This window comes from Delphinapterus leucas, unplaced genomic scaffold, assembly GCF_059928025.1.
Source record: "Delphinapterus leucas isolate spDelLeu-1000000601 "Yukka" unplaced genomic scaffold, BTC_Dleu_Yukka2 spDelLeu_asBTCV2_sq79, whole genome shotgun sequence".
Taxonomy (NCBI): domain Eukaryota; kingdom Metazoa; phylum Chordata; class Mammalia; order Artiodactyla; family Monodontidae; genus Delphinapterus; species Delphinapterus leucas.
Window position 1 is genome coordinate 42,584 of NW_028322288.1, and position 19,380 is coordinate 61,963.

General features: G+C 42.6%; 1 protein-coding gene across 14 annotated transcripts in view; it reads right to left on the bottom strand.

The window, feature by feature from the left end:
* The window catches only part of UBLCP1 (ubiquitin like domain containing CTD phosphatase 1), a 128,791-nt gene that overhangs the window by 42,577 nt on the left and 66,834 nt on the right, over positions 1-19,380 (bottom strand). For 13 of the 14 annotated variants that reach the window (XR_016391773.1, XR_016391769.1, XR_016391767.1 and 10 more), the window contains one exon: positions 1,659-2,018. The exons of the other annotated variant lie outside the window; for it this stretch is intronic. The gene's annotated coding sequence lies outside the window, so the exon portion shown is untranslated. The remainder of the gene's footprint in view (positions 1-1,658; positions 2,019-19,380) is intronic. 14 annotated transcript variants of the gene reach the window in all.

The following is a 19,380-nucleotide window of genomic DNA, read 5'->3' on the forward strand; positions in this document are numbered from 1 at the left end:
AGAGAAATTGGAACCCTCATACACGGCTGACGGGGATGTAAAAGGGTATAGCCACTTTGGAAAACAGTCTGGCAGTTCCTCAAATGATCAAGCATCGAGTTACCATATGACCCAGCAATTGCAACCCTAGGTAACAACCCCAAGAGATATTAAAACATATGTCCACACAGAAACTTGCATACAAATGTCATAGCAGAATTATTCAAAGCAGCAAAAAGGTGGAAACAACCCAAATATCCATCAACAGACAAATGGATAAACCAAATGTGATGCAATCATACAATGGAATATTATTTGTGCATAAGAAGGAATGAAGCACTGACATATGCTATATATGGATGAAGCTTGTAAACATAAGAAGTAAAGAAGCTAGTCACAAAAGACCACATATTATATGTTTCCATTTGTATGAAATGTCCAGAATTGAAACCTATAGAAACAGAAAGTAGATGAGTGGTTGCATAGGGAAGCAACCAGGTTATTAGGAGCATAACAGCTAAAGAATATGGGGTTCCTCTCAAATTGATGAAAAGGTTCTAAACTTGACTATGGAGATGGTTGCACATATGTGAATGTACTAAAAATCATTTAATTGTACACTTTAAATGGGAGAATTGTATGGTATGCGAATTACAGTTCAATAGAGCTATGTCTTATAAAAGGAGAAAACGTTAGATTTCAAGGACTGAGTACAAAAAGAAATGTAAGGTATCTCATTAATTAATTTTTTTTTTTGGCTGCGTCGGGTCTTCGTTGCTGTGCACAGGCTTTCTCTAGTTGTGGCAAGAGGGGGCTACTCTTCGTTGCAGTGCACAGGCTTCTCATTGTGGTGGTTCCTCTTGTTGTAGAGCACGGGCTTTAGGCGTGTGGGTTTCAGTAGTTGTGGCTCACGGGCTCTAGAGCGCAGGCTCAGTAGTTGTGGCGCACGGGCTTAGTTAGTCTGCGGCACGTGGGATCTTCCCAGACCAGGGCTCGACCCCGTGTCCCCTGCATTGGCAAGTGGATTCTTAACCACTGTGCCACCAGGGAAGTCCCTCATTAATTAGTTTTAACATTGATTATATTTTGAGACGATAATGTTCCAAGTTGATAAAATATATTATTAAAATTAATTTCACTTGTTTCTTTTCACTTTTTTTAAACATGACTACTTGAAAATTCAAAATGACATATGTGACCCACATTATATTTCTATTGGATGGTGCTGTTTTAGAGATCTTACTTAAAAGACAAACTCTCTGAGCCTCAATTTCCTCATTCTTTATGAAGCAGTTATAATAGTACTGACCTCACAGGGCTGTGGCAGGGATTAAATGAGATAATGGTTTTAAAGAATTTAGCATGTGAACCTTAGCTCTTATTTTAAATGTTGGGTCTTTTTATCAAGGAAGCCCCTGGGTATTACCGAATACAGCCATCATATCAAAAACCTCTAGCAGAAACTTTGAATTTATTTTACTATCATAAACTTATTTTTAGAACTAAAAGGGATCTTAGAAACTACCGCATCCAAGAATTGCCAATTGTCATCTTGCAGATTTATTGTTTAGACCACACCATGGTTTTTAGAAATTGGATCTGAATATCTTTATTGTGAGACTGTGCTCTCCACTTGGCCACAGGCCCAACCACTCCCAATTCCCTTGGCAGAGACTTACATTTGGGTCACCTCTTTGGTGCTGAAGGCATCTGAGTTTGGACTTCGTCTTCAACTGGTCCAAGCCCCTCACTTATCTGCTGAAGAAACGGCAGCCCATGGAGGAGGACACTCAGCGGGTAGGTGCAGAACCAGGACTATAATTCAGTCTGCAGAGAGCCAGGCCAGCACCTCCTCCATACACACCAACGTGTGGAAGATCCTGACTGAGGGGGCAGGAACACAAGATGTCCAGCTGTTGTTAGAACATGCAACCCTTGGAGGCCTTGGTGGGACTGTGAGTTGTTCTTTAGTTTACCACTGGAGCAAATCAATCATTACTGTAGGCTATGATAACTTTACTGGAAACCAGTGGGTCATTCTGGTGGGAAGAAAGAGAAGATAGTACCTGGAAATCAATACTTCCAAATAGCCTGGTCTAAGATGCCCCAAATCCAGCCCTCAGTAAATCTGCCAACTAGCCCTCCCTGCACCATTATTTCCTTCCTCACATTTGTTTAGCAAATCAACAAAACTTAACAAAGCTCAATCATTTGATTCCCAGAGTAAACCCACTGAGAAAAAGGTGACCTGGAATAATTATTTCCATTTTATTTTTGAGGAGACTGGACCGACAAGAGGTCAGAAATTGTAGCATGAAGCAAGGACCCAAAGATTTCCCAAAGTTCACTCCATGCATATTTTGTTTTTACCATATCCAAATGCCACCTGCACTATTCCATTTTGTGGGTTTTTTTTTAATGGGCACTTACTAATTTTCTTAAGTCAATTGATACTGAGAAGAAATTTTACTTCATTACCTGAAATAGAAAACCATCACTTGCCAAAAATAGATTAATAAATACAATGTAAAATTCTAATCAGAAACCGTTGCCTGGAGAGCTATTAAAAGTCCCAATGTCCAGGCCATACCCCCAGACCTACTAAAACAGAATTCCGGCAGAGGGAGGAGGAGAAGACCAGGCAAAAGTAATTTTTTTTTTTTTTTTTTTTTGGCGGTACGCGGGCCTCTCTCTGTTGTGGCCTCTCCCATTGCGGAGGACAGGCTCCGGACGCGCAGGCTCAGCGGCCATGGCTCACGGGCCCAGCCGCTCCGCGGCATGTGGGATCTTCCCAGACCGGGGCACGAACCAGTGTTCCCTGCATCGGCAGGTGGACTGTCAACCACTGCGCCACCAGGGAAGCCCCCAAAAGTAATTTTTAAAGCTCTTTTCAAGAAATAGCAGTGTGAGCCAAGGATGAGACCCTCTAGAATTGATACTTCTGCCTTCTAAAACCTCTGCACCTGAGGCCCACTCTCTGTTAAAGAGATCAACAAGTGGTGGAGAGGCATTAAAGACACATCTAGCCCCAAACTGAGACCTCCTCCTCGATGCCTTCAGAAAAACTATGAAATGGAAAAACGTTATCATTTGTGATTTGTAACTGTTTAATGGGTTGTTCCCTTACAGTCTAAAATTACCTCACATAGCACTTGCCCTTTGGAAAACACGGGACCGGTGGTCTAGTTTCTATTTTTGGGCATGTTCCACTCCCACTTCCCAGCCAAAGACTCCATCAAGGTAATTCTGGAGAACCCCTACTCACCTCTGTGTGTTCTCCAGGAGGGACTCCAAATGACTGCACTTACATCACACTTTCAGGCCCATCTTTCTATTTCAAAATGAATCCGTCCAGCAGTTCACATTAGAAAATCTTAAGGCAAAACCACATCTCTGTCTTCTTTCATTTCCTCCCAAGAAGCCCCTCATTTTCACCCAGGAATATCTGGCCCTGGAGATGGTTTAAGTCAGCTGTGCCCTTTTGGATCTTAAACGGAAGTATCAGCAGGAGAGATGGTGCAGAAAGCCACAAGACTTGCAGAGGGGTTTCTGCTATTCAGTTTCTTTTTCTCCCTTCATCTCTGAGCACACACAAGCACTCAATGACAACCTGTCCTGATCAAGGGATGAGTCTAGAATGAAAGCTGGACTTTTGAGTGGAGACTCCTGATCTCCAAGACGTTTCCTCTTCTGGCCTGGGCAGCACCCCTAGAACTGGGTACCTGGCTGCACAGACTCAGGTTTGCAGAGCTGCCCCCAGAGGACAGCATGGCCTCAAGAGCAGGCAGCTTGGTTCACAGACAGAAAATTGAACAAAGCTCTGATCTCCTCACTGCCTATATTTAAAACTCAAATGCTGACACACTACCACCAGCTGAACCCTTCTCTCCTGTTTCCCTTAGAGCCTATGATCCAGCCTCCAGGTCTCCTCCCTGATTCTCTATCCCAAAGCTGCAAAGCTCCTGCTATGTCCGTAAGTCTAAAATGTCCTTCTGCTCCATCCCCACCTGTCCAAAGCCCACCCACCCTTAAGGCTGATTGCAAATGTCACCTCCTCCATGAAGCCTGAGATGACTTCTCCAGCCAAATAATAATAATAATAGAATTAATAATAATAATATTAATAGGTAGCGCTTATCAAGCACTTGCTATTGGCAGGCACTAAGCTAAGAGCTCACATGTTTGATCTTGACCAAATCATACACTAGACAGTATCTCATTATCCCTGCCCTGCCATTTTCTATCTCTGTGACATCTGTCAAGTTACTTTTTCTCTCTATGCCTCATTTTCCTCAGACATCAGTGGGGATTATAATGTATCTTCCTCATAAGGTTGTTAACAATAAAATAAATTAATGCACATAAAGCATGACACATGGTTTTTACTCAGTAAGTAGCATTAGTTCTTGTAAGAACATTACAAGAAGTAAATAATAATGCGTTAGTAGTATCCGCATTTTACAGGTGAGGAAACCAAGGCACAGAGAGTTTAGGGTAAACAGCCCACGTTCAGTGAAGAGCAAGAATTTTACTTCTCTCTCTGGTCCTAAATTGGGCTTTGCTCATAGTGCTCAACTGTTCTTGTCAATTATTTGCATTCCTGTCTGCTGTCATCTTTCCAGCTTCATTGTTTCACTTTTCCTCCTGTAGACACTAAACTCCAGGGTAGAACAAATGGGTGTCTCCTGGACACTGGGCCCCTGCATTTTTCTAGCGCATTTTCCTAGCCCTCCCCGACTGACCCTCTTCTCCTTGTAACAGTACAGCCTCTCCTTCAAATCTACTGTGACTCCTCCTCCTTCATGTAATCTTGCCTTCAACCTCCCAAGTGGGCGTGGTCTCTCCACCCCTTCTGTTCCCCTAGCGGTTCATTTGGACTTTGAGCCTTCTCTCATCCTGTCCTATTTAATAGACATCTGAGCCCTTGGCTTATTTCCACCGCTAAACTGTAAACTCCTTATGAAAAGGGATTAGGGACTTCCCTGGTGGTGCAGTGGTTAAGACTCCGTTATCCCAATGCAGGGGGCTGGCCAGGGTTTGATCCCTGGTCAGGGAACTAGATCTCACGTGCATGCCACAACTAAGAGTTCACATGCCACAACTAAGGAGCCAGTTAGCCGCAACTAAGGAGCTCACCTGCCGCAACTAAGACCCAGCACAACCAAATAAATATATTTTTTTAAAAAGAAAAAGAAAAGGGATTTACTCTCAACCAAACAATACACTAGGAATTCAATAAAACTTTGATGGATGAAGGAATGGCTGAATAAATAAATAAATAAATGCACTTGTTTTCATGTTTCCTTGGAGAGGATCCCTAGCTTCCTGGATGTGTTTGGTACCTGCATTGCATAGAAAACACTTTTGTCCTGAGCATTTTGAAGAGAAGATAATTGTTCATTCATCGTATTTTTCATGTGGACCAAGGAGATATCAAGAGAAGTTGTATTCGCTATGATTCCTAGTGTAGAATTCTGAGCTGTATTATACCTCGGCAAGTCTTATGCACCCTTTCCAGAGGTTACAATCAGTCAGTACAGTCAAATTCCACCCGTAGACATGTTTGTTGTAGTGATTACAATATTATTTTTAAAACTGAATTGAGGTATAGCCACTTTGGAAGACAGTTTGACAGTTTCTCATAAAACTAAACATACTCTTGGGCTTCCCTGGTGGCGCAGTGGTTGAGAATCTGCCTGCCAATGCAGGGGACGTGGGTTCGAGCCCTGGTCTGGGAAGATCCCACATGCCGTGGAGCAACTAGGCCCGTGAGCCACAAGTACTGAGCCTGCGCGTCTGGAGCCTGTGCTCCGCAACAAGAGAGGCCACGATAGTGAGAGGCCCGCGCACCGCGATGAAGAGTGGCCCCCACTCGCCGCAACTGGAGAAAGCCCTCACACAGAAACAAAGACCCAACGCAGCCAAAAATAAAATATAAATTAATTAATTAATTTTAAAAAAAAGAGTAGCTCCTGCTCTCCACAACTAGAGGAAGCCTGCACGCAGCGGCGAAGACCCAACGCAGCCAAAAATAAAATATAAATAAACATACTCTTACTATACAAGCCAGCAATCATGCTCCTTGGTATCTACCCAAAGGAGCTGAAAACTTATGTCCACACAAAAACCTGCAAATGGTTTTTATAAAGTTTATAGCAGCTCTATTCATAGTTGCCAAAGATGTCTTTCAGTAGATTAATAGATAAACTATGGTATATCCAGACAATGGAATATTATTCAGCACTAAAAAGCAATGAACTATCAAATAATGAAAAGACACAAAGGAACTTTAAATGCATATTTACAAAGTGAAAGAAGCCAGCCTGAAAAGGCTACATACTGTACGATTTCAACTACATAACATTCTGGTAAAAGCAAAATTATGAAGACAGTAAAAAGATCAGTGGCTGCCAGGAGTTGAGGAGGGGAGGGATGAATAGGTAGAGGGCAGAGGATTTTTAGGACAGTGAAAACACTCCACATGATACCACAATTATGGATACATGTCATTACAGATTTGTCTAAACCGACAGAACGTACAATGCCAAGAGTGAACTCTAATGTAAATTATGGGCTCTGAATGATAATGACATGTCAACGTAGGTTCATCAGTTTTAACAAAGGTACCACTCTGATGGGGATGCTGATAATGGGGGAAGCTGTGCATGTGGGGGGGGCAGGGGGTTTATGTGAAATCTCTGTACCTTCCCCTCAGTTTTGCTGTAAACCTTAAACTGATATTAAAAATGAAGTCTAAATTTTGAAAAATTGAATTTGAATGCATTTAGATGGGACATGACTGTCCTAGTATTCTGATGTCTCCAGGACCATCCAGAACCATATACACGGCACCCTTCACTTGTTTAACCTTTTTTTTTTTTTTGCAGTACGCGGGCCTCTCACTGTTGTGGCCTCTCCAGTTGCGGAGCACAGGCTCCGGACGCGCAGGCTCAGCGGCCATGGCTCACGGGCCCAGCTGCTCTGCGGCATGTGGGATCTTCCCGGACCCGGGCACGAACCCACATCCCCTGCATCAGCAGGCGGACTCTCAACCACTGCACCACCAGGGAAGCCCTGTTTACCTTTTCTACCTGGCTGCTAAAAGCCCTAGATTTTGTCATCCTGCAAGTTTAGGCTAATAAAGGGTCTTTACTTCAAGCCTTAACTCCAAAAAGTTCCAATAGAACAATGAGATCATCTCAACAAAGACAGAATACAATATTCAGGACTTCCCTGGTGGTCCAATGGTTAAGAATCGGTCCTGCAATGCAGGGGACGCCGGTTCGATCCCTGGTCTAGGAAACAAGATCCCACATGCCGCGGAGCAACTAAGCCTGCGCACTAAAACTACTGAGCCTGCGCACTCTGGAGCCCATGTGCCACAACTAGAGAGAAGCCCACACACCGCAATGAAGAGCCCACGCACCTCAACGAATGATCTCGCGTGGGGCAACTAAGACCCGACTCAGACAAAAAATAAATAAATATTTTAAAATAAATAAATACAATATTCAAGTGGATATTGAAGAAAATGAGATATGAGCATCTGGAACTGTAATCAAGGACTATCTTGGTGTGTTTGTTAGTTTTATGACCAAGTACCCTGAGAGCTCTTGCAACTTTCAGAAGTGCCTGAGTATTCACTAGGAAATATTTTTATAAGTTATTAATCAACAGCACCAATTCTGTGCTCAACATTGTTCTAAAGATTGAAAGACTTACAAAAGAAAGAGAAAATAGGCATCTTGGCTCAAAGAACCTTATAATCTATTTATCTAGTCCTGGATGACAGGAGTCTCAAAAAAAAACAAGTACTGAATGTCTGTTGTAAGCCAGGTCCTGTTCATAGAGCATATGAATCCTCTTTGTTCAGTATCTCCTCCAATCTTCACAACAGCCCTTTGTGGTAGGTACTAGAAAAACCATCCCCATTGTAACATGAGGAAAGTACAGCACAGAAAGATCGAGTACCCTTCCCAACGCCATATAAACAATGAATGGTAGTTGTTGTTTAAGCATCTGGGCTCTTAGAGACCATTATGTTTAACTATGCCCTATATTCCACCTCAAAAGGTAGCACGAGCTTACTTTAAATGTAATATGTAGTGAGGAAAGGTGGCTCCAGTCTAGGTCATCCATGTTCGAAGGGATATATTGCTATTTTCCATCCCCACTCCCAGCCCCCAATAAAGCCATGCTTTTTTAATTTTGTTAATTGACCACTGGAACCACTCTCCATGTGGCAAACCGTGACAAGTCAGTGGATCCAGGAGGGAACCCAGATGACTACACCTTGCAAAGAGAACTTGGACCCTTCAATATGCCAACAAGTGCAAAATTTCCAAGGCTAGGGATTTCCCCCAGGGAAGTATCTCTCTCTCTCTCTCTATCTGATAATCTACCAGATAGAAGGAGATGGCCTAAGCCAACCTAAGAGCGCTTCTTCATTCAGAGTGGATTTTCTCATGCCTAAAGTGTTGACCAATGAGGACACATTTCACCTCTGAGTGATACTGTGGATTCTCCAGCTGATTTCCTGGGTCCAGCCATCACAAGGATGATATAAGGTTATCTCCATGCAAAATGGTTTCATCAGTGTCTCAACCACCCTGGAAAATTTGCATAAATGATGTCATGCAGAAAGAGAAAGTTAAACTGCCTTCAAGTCAACTGGTTCTACTGGCTACTGTTCATTCATTGAAACAACACGGTGCTTATACTGCATCAAGGTTCTGGAGCATTCCAAATACAGGTCTGCTCATCTGCTCACTAATCCTCACACTTTCTCTCAGTCACCAAGAATGGCATCCATCTAAAGAAACAGATGACGGCTTCCCTGGTGGCGCAGTGGTTGAGAGTCCGCCTGCCGATGCAGGGGGCGCGGGCTCGTGCCCCGGTGGGAGGATCCCGCGTGCCGCGGAGCGGCTGGGCCCGTGAGCCATGGCCGCTGAGCCTGCGCGTCCGGAGCCTGTGCTCCACAACTGGAGAGGCCGCAGCAGTGGGAGGCCCGCGTACCGGAAAAAAAAAAAAAAAAGAAACAGATGAGAGCAACCAAAGGAATGTGTTGGTAGAGCTAGGTGTTGAATTCCTTTTCTGCATGTTCTATAATCATCTTCTGGCCGGATGTTCCTGATTACGAGGGTCAACGCCCCAAGGCTTAGCCAGTTTAACTGCGGGTTCTGACAACAACCAACCCTTCAGAATCCTGGCATTCATTGCTTCATCAGGGGCCCCCAAATCTCTATTGCACATTGCATACTCATTTCCTCTGTTCAACAGCACATGCTTTCATGCTGTTGCTGAAGATCTGTACTCATTTCTCACCTTTCCCCTCCTCTCCTCTATCCAAAGCAGCCAGGCTGGCTTAGCACTCTGGGGCCATCCCTATTGATTTATGCGCAAATAGGACACAATTTCCAGAAAGGTGGTGATTTTCCTTCCTGGAATTCTCACACATAATGTTACTATGTGCTCAAATATGGATTTGAGAAAGGATTTAGCGGCAAAGGAATATATTCGTTCCACAGTCTGAAAGAAATATGTCTATTTCTGTGGTCCCCCAACTGTATACCAAGTCACCCCAAGGCACCATATAAATTCACGGAAGTGCTAGGAGATACTTGAAATTCCCTAAGGGAAACATGAAATACTCAGCATCTGTTGAACACTGCACCAATTTAGGGTTGTTCAATGTCAACATTATATCATGCTGCATTCCTTTCAATGATGGCATATCTTTGCAAAATCATGTTTTCTGCAGTAACTGTGATAAAAAAAAAACAAAAACCAAGTCCCATAAGGAAGTCTGTGGAACAGGAAATAAAGGTGGCAGCGTCCAATCTGATTCCAAAGTTTGAGTTGTTGTCCAGTGCCCAACAGGCATGTGCATCCCATTAGTAACCAGGTGATTTAACAATGCAATAAAAATAGGATTATTTTCTTTCAATTTATGAGTATCATTTTTTCAGACTGCTAAAAAGTTGTTAGGACATAAAGACATTACATTGTTTGGAACTAACTACTTAATAAATGGAACCATTATGTATTTCTTTTGGCCTAAGGGCACCATGAAAAAAATCACTGGGGTACTAAGGGCTCCATAAACTGAGACGGTTTGGAAACCTCTGGTCCAGTCAATAATGCTTTGCAGCTCTCAGGGACCTCATTTGTACCTGATCTTGGTTTGGATGTTGGGGCTGCTTCAGTTCAGTGGCTTTTCTACCTTTTGGTGCTCAAGGTGCCAGTACACAAGGTCTTTGTGATATAGCATCTAGCCCAGGCCTGTCTCAGCCTTGCTGGGCGTCCCTCCTCTCTGTCCTCCATGCTCTGCTCACATTGACCTCCTTTCAGTTCCTCACACACAGCAAGCCCGTTCCCATGATGGAGATGTCTTGCTGGCACGTCTTGCTGCCTCTTATCCTGGTTTACTCTCAGGTCCCATCTTAAATTCCACCTCATCAGAAAGGCCTCCCCTGACCTTTTTTTTTTGGCCACACTGTGCGGCATGTGGGATCCTAGTTCCCTAATACGGGACTGAACCCGTGCCCCCAAGATTTGAAGCACGGAGTCTTAAACACTGGACCACAAGCCTCCCCTGACCTATTACAGTGAGGTCTCCCTGTTATCCTGTCTCACCCACAGTTCATTTCCCTCATATGATTTTATGCTCTGCATATACATGTTTACCTCTGTGGGGACACAGTCTGTCTGCTCACAGCTGTGTCCACTGAACTTAGCACAGTGACTTAGCACATAACTGTCATTCAAGAAATCGCTGTGGACATAAAAAGGTGTAGTGGTGACGGCGGGGAAAATGGCGGAAGAGTAAGACGCGGAGTTCACCTTCCTCCCCACAGATACATCAGAAATACATCTACACGTGGAACAACTCCTACAGAACACCTACTGAACGCTGGCAGAAGACTTCAGACCTCCCAAAAGGCAAGAAACTCCCCACATACCTGGGTAGGGCAAAAGAAAAAAGAATAAACAGAGACAAAAGAATAGGGACGGGACCTGCACCAGTGGGAGGGAGCTGTGAAGGAGGAAAGCTTTCCACACACTAGGAAGCCCCTTCGCGGGCAGAGACTGCGGGAGGCGGAGGGGGCAGCTTCGGGGCCGCGGAGGAGAGCACAGCAACAGGGGTGCAGAAGGCAAAGCGGAGATATTCCCACACAGAGGATCAGTGCCGACCAGCACTCACCGGTCCGAGAGGCTTGTCTGCTCACCCGCCAGGGCGGGCGGGGCTGGGAGCTGAGGCTCGGGCTTCGGTCGGAGTGCAGGGAGAGGACTGGGGTTGGCGGCGTGAACACAGCCTGCAGGGGGTTTGTGCACCACGGCTAGCCAGGAGGGAGTCCGGGGAAAAGTCTGGACCTCCTGAAGAGCCAAGAGACTTTTCCTTCCCTCTTTGTTTCCTGGTGCACGAGGAGAGGGGATTAAGAGCGCTGCTTAAAGGAGCTCCAGAGACGGGCACGAGCCGCGGCTAACAACGCGGACCCCAGAGACGGGCATGAGACACTAAGGCTGCTGCTGCTGCCACCAAGAAGCCTGTGTGCGAGCACAGGTCACTCTCCACACCTCCCCCCTTCCGGGGAGCCTGTGCAACCCGCCGCTGCGAGGGTCCCCTGATCCAGGGACAACTTCCCCGGGAGAACGCACGGCGCGCCTCAGGCTGATGCAACGTCACGCCGGCCTCTGCCGCCGCAGGCTCGCCCCGCCTCCGTGCCCCTCCCTCCCCGCGGCCTGAGGGGCCAGAGCCCCCGGAGCAGCGGCTCCTTTAACCCCGTCCTGTCTGAAGAACAGATGCGCCCCTCCGGCGAAGAACAGACGCCCTCCGGCGAAGAACAGACGCCCTCCGGCGACCTACACGCAGAGGCAGGGCCAAATCCAAAACTGAGCCCCGGGAGCTATGCAAACAAAGAAGAGAAGGGGAAATCTCTCCCAGCAGCCTCAGGAGCAGCGGATTAAATCTCCACAATCAACTTGATGTACCCTGCATCGGTGGAATACCTGAATAGACAACAAATCATTCCAAATTGAGGAGGTGGACTTTGAGAGCAAGATTTATTATTTTTTCCCCTTTTCCTCTTTTTGTGAGTGTGTATGTGTATGCTTCTGTGTGAGATTTTGTCTGTATAGCTTTGCTTTCACCGTTTATCCTAGGGTTCTATCCTTTTTTTTTTTTTACTTTTTTAAAAAATTTTTTTCTTAATAATTATTTTTTATTTTAATAACTTTATTTTATCTTACTTTATTTTATTTTATCCTCTTTCTTTATTTCTACTTTTTCTCCCTTTTATTCTGAGCTGTGTGGATGAAAGGCTCTTGGTGCTGCAGCCAGGAGTCAGTGCTGTGCCTCTGAGGTGCGAGAGCCAACTTCAGGACACTGGTCCACAAGAGACCTCCCAGCTCCACGTAATATCAAATGGCGAAAATCTCCCAGGGATCTCCATCTCAACACCAACACCCAGCTTCACTCAACGACCAGCAAGCTACAGTGCTGGACACCCTATGCCAAACAACTAGCAAGACAGGAACACAACTGCACCCATTAGCAGAGAGGCTGCCTAAAATCATAGTAAGTCCACAGACACCCCAAAACACACCACCAGACGTGGACTTACCCACCAGAAAGACAAGACCAGCCTCATCCACCAGAACACAGGCACTAGTCCCCTCCACCAGGAAGCCTACACAACCCACTGAACCAACTTTAGCCACTGGGGACAGACACCAAAAACAACGGGAACTACAAACCTGCAGCCTGCAAAAACGAGACCCCAAACACAGTAAGATAAGCAAAATGAGAAGACAGAAAAACACACAGCAGATGAAGGAGCAAGATAAAAACCCACCAGACCTCACAAATGAACAGGAAATAGGCAGTCTACCTGAAAAAGAACTCAGAATAATGATAGTAAAGATGATCCAAAAATCTTGGAAACAGAATAGAGAAAATGCAAGAAACATTTAACAAGGACCTAGAAGAACTAAGGATGAAACAAGCAATGATGAACAACAAAATAAATGAAATTAAACATACTCTAAAGGGGATCAATAGCAGAATAGCTGAGGCAGAAGAACGGATAAGTGACCTGGAAGATAAAATAGTGGAAATAACTACTGCAGAGCAGAATAAAGAAAAAAGAATGAAAAGAACTGAGGACAGTCTCAGAGGCCTCTGGGACAACATTAAATGCACCAACATTCGAATCACAGGGATTCCAGAAGAAGAAGAGAAAAAGAAAGGGACTGAGAAAATATTTGAAGAGATTGTAGTTGAAAACTTCCCTAATATGGGAAAGGAAATAGTTAATCAAGTCCAGGAAGCACAGAGAGTCCCATACAGGATAAATCCAAGGAGAAAAACGCCAAGACACATATTAATCAAACTGTCAAAAATTAAATACAAAGAAAGCATATTAAAAGCAGCAAGGGAAAAACAACAAATAACACACAAGGGAATCCCCATAAGGTTAACAGCTGATCTTTCAGCAGAAACTCTGCAAGCCAGAAGGGAGTGGCAGGACATATTTAAAGTGATGAAGGAGAAAAATCTACAACCAAGATTACTCTACCCAGCAAGGATCTCATTCAGATTTGATGGAGAAATTAAAACCTTTACAGACAAGCAAAAGCTGAGAGAGTTCAGCACCACCAAACCAGCTTTACAACAAATGCTAAAGGACCTTCTCTAGGCAAGAAACACAAAAGAAGGAAAACAACTACAATAACAAACCCAAAACAATTAAGAAAATGGGAATAGGAACATACATACCGATAATTACCTTAAATGTAAATGGATTAAATGCTCTCGCCAAAAGACACAGACTGGCTGAATGGATAAAAAAAACAAGACCCATATATTTGCTGTCTACAAGAGACCCACTTCAGACCTAGAGACACATACAGACTGAAAGTTAAGGGATGGAAAAAGATATTCCATGCAAATGGAAACCAAAAGAAAGCTGGAGTAGCAATTCTCATATCAGACAAAATAGACTTTAAAATAAAGACTATTAGAAGAGACAAAAAAGGACACTACATAATGATCAAGGGATCGATCCAAGAAGAAGATATAACAATTGTAAATATTTATGCACCCAACATAGGAGCACCTCAATACATAAGGCAAATACTAACAGCCATAAAAGGGGAAATCGACAGTAACACATTCATAGTAGGGGACTTTAACACCCCACTTTCACCAATGGACAGACCATCCAAAATGAAGATAAATAAGGAAACACAAGCTTTAAATGATACATTAAACAAGAGGGACTTAATTGATATTTATAGGACATTCCATCCAAAAACAACAGAATACATATTTTTCTCAAGTGCTCATGGAACATTCTCCAGCACAGATCATATCTTGGGTCACAAATCAAGCCTGGGTAAATATAAGAAAATTGAAATTGTATCAGGTATCTTTTCCGACCACAACGCTATGAGACTAGATATCAATTACAGGAAAAGATCTGTAAAAAATACAAACACATGGAGGCTAAACAATACACTACTTAATAACGAAGGGATCGCTGAAGAAATCAAAGAGGAAATCAAAAAATACCTAGAAACAAATGACAATGGAGACATGATGACCCAAAACCTATGGGATGCAGCAAAAGCAGTTCTAAGAGGGAAGTTTATAGCAATACAATCCTACTTTAAGAAACAGGAAACATCTCGAATTAACAACCTAACCTTGCACCTAAAGCAATTAGAGAAAGAAGAAGAAAAAAACCCCAAAGTTAGCAGAAGGAAAGAAATCATAAAAATCAGATCAGAAATAAATGAAAAAGAAATGACGGAAAAGATAGCAAAGCTCAATAAAACTAAAAGGTGGTTCTTTGAGAAGATAAACAAAATTGATAAACCATTAGCCAGACTCATCAAGAAAAAAAGGGAGAAGACTCAAATCAATAGAATTAGAAATGAAAAAGGAGAAGTTACAACTGACACTGCAGAAATACAAAAGATCATGAGAGATTACTACAAGCAACTCTATGCCAATAAAATGGACAACCTGGAAGAAATGGACAAATTCTTAGAAATGCACAACATTCCAAGACTGAATCAGGAAGAAATAGAAAATATGAACATACCAATCAGAAGCACTGAAATTGAAACTGTGATTAAAAATCTTCCAACAAACAAAAGCCCAGGACCAGATGGCTTCACAGGCAAATTCTATCAAACATTTAGAGAAGAGCTAACACCTATCCTTCTCAAACTCTTCCAAAATATAGCAGAGGGAGGAACACTCCCAAACTCATTGTACGAGGCCACCATCACCTTGATACCAAAACCAGACAAGGATGTCACAAAGAAAGAAAACTACAGGCCAGTATCACTGATGAACATAGATGCAAAAATCCTCAACAAACTACTAGCAAACAGAATCCAACAGCACATTAAAAGGATCATACACCATGATCAAGTGGGCTTTATTCCAGGAATGCAAGGATTCTTCAATATACGCAAATCAATCAATATGATAAACCATATTAACAATTGAAGGAGAAAACCATATGATCATCTCAATAGATGCAGAGAACGCTTTCGACAAAATTCAACACCCATTTATGATAAAAACACTGCAGAAAGTAGGCATAGAGGGAACTTTCCTCCACATAATAAAGGCCATATATGACAAACCCACAGCCAACATCATCCTCAATGGTGAAAAACTGAAAGCATTTCCACTAAGATCAGGAACAAGACAAGGTTGCCCACTCTCACCACTCTTACTCAACATAGTTTTGGAAGTTTTAGCCACAGCAATCAGAGAAGAAAAGGAAATAAAAGGAATCCAAATTGGAAAAGAAGAAGTAAAGCTGTCACTGTTTGCAGATGACATGATACTATACATAGAGAATCCTAAAGATGCTACCAGAAAACTACCAGAGCTAATCGATGAATCTGGTAAAGTAGCAGGATACAAAATTAATGCACAGAAATCTCTGGCATTCCTATACACTAATGATGAAAAATCTGAAAGTGAAATCAAGAAAACACTCCCATTTACCATTGCAACAAAAAGAATAAAATATCTAGGAATAAACCTACCTAAGGAGACAAAAGACCTGTAGGCAGAAAATTATAAGACACTGATCAAAGAAATTAAAGATGATACAAATAGATGGAGAGATATACCATGTTCTTGGATAGCAAGAATCAACATTGTGAAAATGACTCTACTACCCAAAGCAATCTACAGATTCAGTGCAATCCCTATCAGACTACCACTGGCATTTTTCACAGAACTAGAACAAAAAATTTCACAATTTGTATGGAAACACAAAAGACCCCGAATAGCCAAAGCAATCTTGAGAACGAAAAACAGAGCTGGAGGAATCAGGCTCCCTGACTTCAGACTATACTACAAAGCTACAGTAATCAAGACAGTATGGTACTGGCACAAAAACAGAAAGATCGATCAATGGAACAGGATAGAAAGCCCAGAGATAAACCGACGCACATATGGTCACCTTATCTTCGATAAAGGAGGCAGGAATGTACAGTGGAGAAAGGACAGCCTCTTCAATAAGTGGTGCTGGGAAAGCTGGACAGGTACATGTAAAAGTATGAGATTAGATCACTCCCTAACACCACACACAAAAATAAGCTCAAAATGGATTAAAGACCTAAATGTAAGGCCAGAAACTATCAAACTCTTAGAGGAAAACATAGGCAGAACACTCTATGACATAAATCACAGCAAGATCCTTTTTGACCCACCCCCTAGAGAAATAGAAATAAAAACAAAAATAAACAAATGGGACCTAATGAAACTTAAAAGCTTTTGCACAGCAAAGGAAACCATAAACAAGACCAAAAGACAACCCTCAGAATGGGAGAAAATATTTGCAAATGAAGAAACTGACAAAGGATTAATCTCCAAAATTTACAAGCAGCTCATGCAGCTCAATAACGAAAAAACAAACAATCCAATCCAAAAATGGGCAGAAGACCTAAATAGACATTTCTCCAAAGAAGATATACCGAGTGCCAACAAACACATGAAAGAATGTTCAACATCATTAATCATTAGAGAAATGCAAATCAAAACTACAATGAGATATCGTCTCACACCAGTCAGAATGGCCATCATCAAAAAATCTAGAAACAATAAATGCTGGAGAGGGTGTGGAGAAAAGGGAACACTCCTGCACTGCTGGTGGGAATGTGAATTGATACAGCCACTATGGAGAACAGTATAGAGGTTCCTTAAAAAGCTAAAAATAGAACTACCATATGACCCAGCAATCCCACTACTGGGCATATACCCTGAGAAAACCATAATTCAAAAACAGTCATGTACCACAATGTTCATTGCAGCTCTATTTACAATAGCCCGGAGATGGAAACAACCTAAGTGCCCATCATCAGATGAATGGATAAAGAAGATGTGGCACATATATACAATGGAATATTACTCTGCCATAAAAAGAAACGAAATTGAGCTATTTGTAATGAGGTGGACAGACCTAGAGTCTGTCATACAGAGTGAAGTAAGTCAGAAAGAGAAAGACAAATACTGTATGCTAACACATATATATGGAATTTAAGGGAAAAAAATGTCATGAAGAACCTAGGGGTAAGACAGGAATAAAGACACAGACCTACTGGAGAACGGACTTAAGGATATGGGGAGGGGGAAGGGTGAGGTGTGACAAAGCGAGAGAGAGGCATGGACATATATACACTACCAAATGTAAAATAGATAGCTAGTGGGAAGCAGCCGCATAGCACAGGGATATCAGCTCGGTGCTTTGTGACCTCCTGGAGGGGTGGGATAGGGAGGGTGGGAGGGAGGGAGACGCAAGAGGGAAGAGATATGGGAACATATGTATATGTATAACTGATTCACTTTGTTATAAAGCAGAAACTAACACACCATTGTAAAGCAATTATACCCCAATAAAGATGTTAAAAAAAAAAAGAGTTACCATCTATTGATCCACCTTGTACGCAAAACATAATTCGATCCTGATAGCTCCTCTGAGGTAGGTATTATGCGCATTGCCATCTTCCTCAGATGAGGACACAGAGGCTTAGAGAGTTGAAGGAATTTGCCCAAGATCATCCCGCTAGTAGAACAGAGCTGAGGCCAAAACACAAGACTGTTCAACTCCAGGGTCTGTTTGCTGTGCTGCTTCTTGCTATACTTGAGGATGCTGTTTTTCCTTTTTGCTAAATTTCTCTGGCCTCTCAATGCCTACAGAGTGGTGTTTCATCACCACTGGTGCTTACACCACAAACATGATAATGCCTTATGCATAAATTCATTTGGTTACTAATCACCCACTCAGTGCCTTGCCACATTTTTGTCTTGGCATCATATAACTTTCATGCCTTATCAAGTCTACCCAACATGAGCATAACCTGTTGGTGGCAGTGCCCAAGTCTTACAATTCTATCTCCCAAGGCCTAAAAGAACATGTTTCACCTGGTAAAAAAAACATAAATAAAATTAAGTTTCTGTCTATTTGTTTGTTACATATTCAAGTACAATGACTAAGAGACTATCCCCAAATGTGAAGGGTAAGTTTAGCACAGCCTCACTTGGCTGTGGTATAAGCAATTTCACACTGGGGAGTCCAGGAGGCACCTCAAGAAAGTAAACACATTTAATAACCTTTGTACTATTTGATTTTTTTAAACCAGAAGCATGAGTTATTTTTTTAAAGCACCATCAAAAATAAAGATAGATAAATAGAATTTTTAAACCCAAACATTGGCGAGAAAATGACAGGGCAAGAGACTAGGGTCAATAGTTATCTTCCTAAGCAGACTTCCAGAGCAAGATATAATAACAGCCTAGAAGAATATAAATTCCTATGAATAGAGAAATGAATGTAGCCTCAAATGGGAATTTCAAATCAACAGTCACAATGGAAGATGCACCAAATCACAGGCCCTGATTTTTAGTCATGTTACTTCTTGGTTAGAGGAGTCTGTGTGCACCAGGATGAGTAGCAACAGGAATATGCTTTATTAAATGGTGGTTTAACAATTCATCCTACAAATGCAGGGGTGGCCAGCTGATATGCAATAATTGTCTTTTAGTTTGAGTTGATGTAGAAAGGGACCATCAGACAGTAGATGGTAGGGCTTTGCCCCAGATGCCTGCCCTCTCCATCTTTGTCCCATTTTGCCTTGTTCTACCTGTCTCTGATAACTGCAAGACCAGACCAACTGTCTCCACACCTTTCTAGCATAAGCATTTAAACACTTCAGCAATTCTACAGCCCAGGACACACCCACTTCCTTCCAGTTGTCCACACACCCATTCCTTTCACTGGGATTAACATAAAATTGCACTTAGAGAGGAAGAGAAAAAGATTTCCATATTCAGATTGAAAAATCAATTTCAGAGTGGAATATTTGACTTAC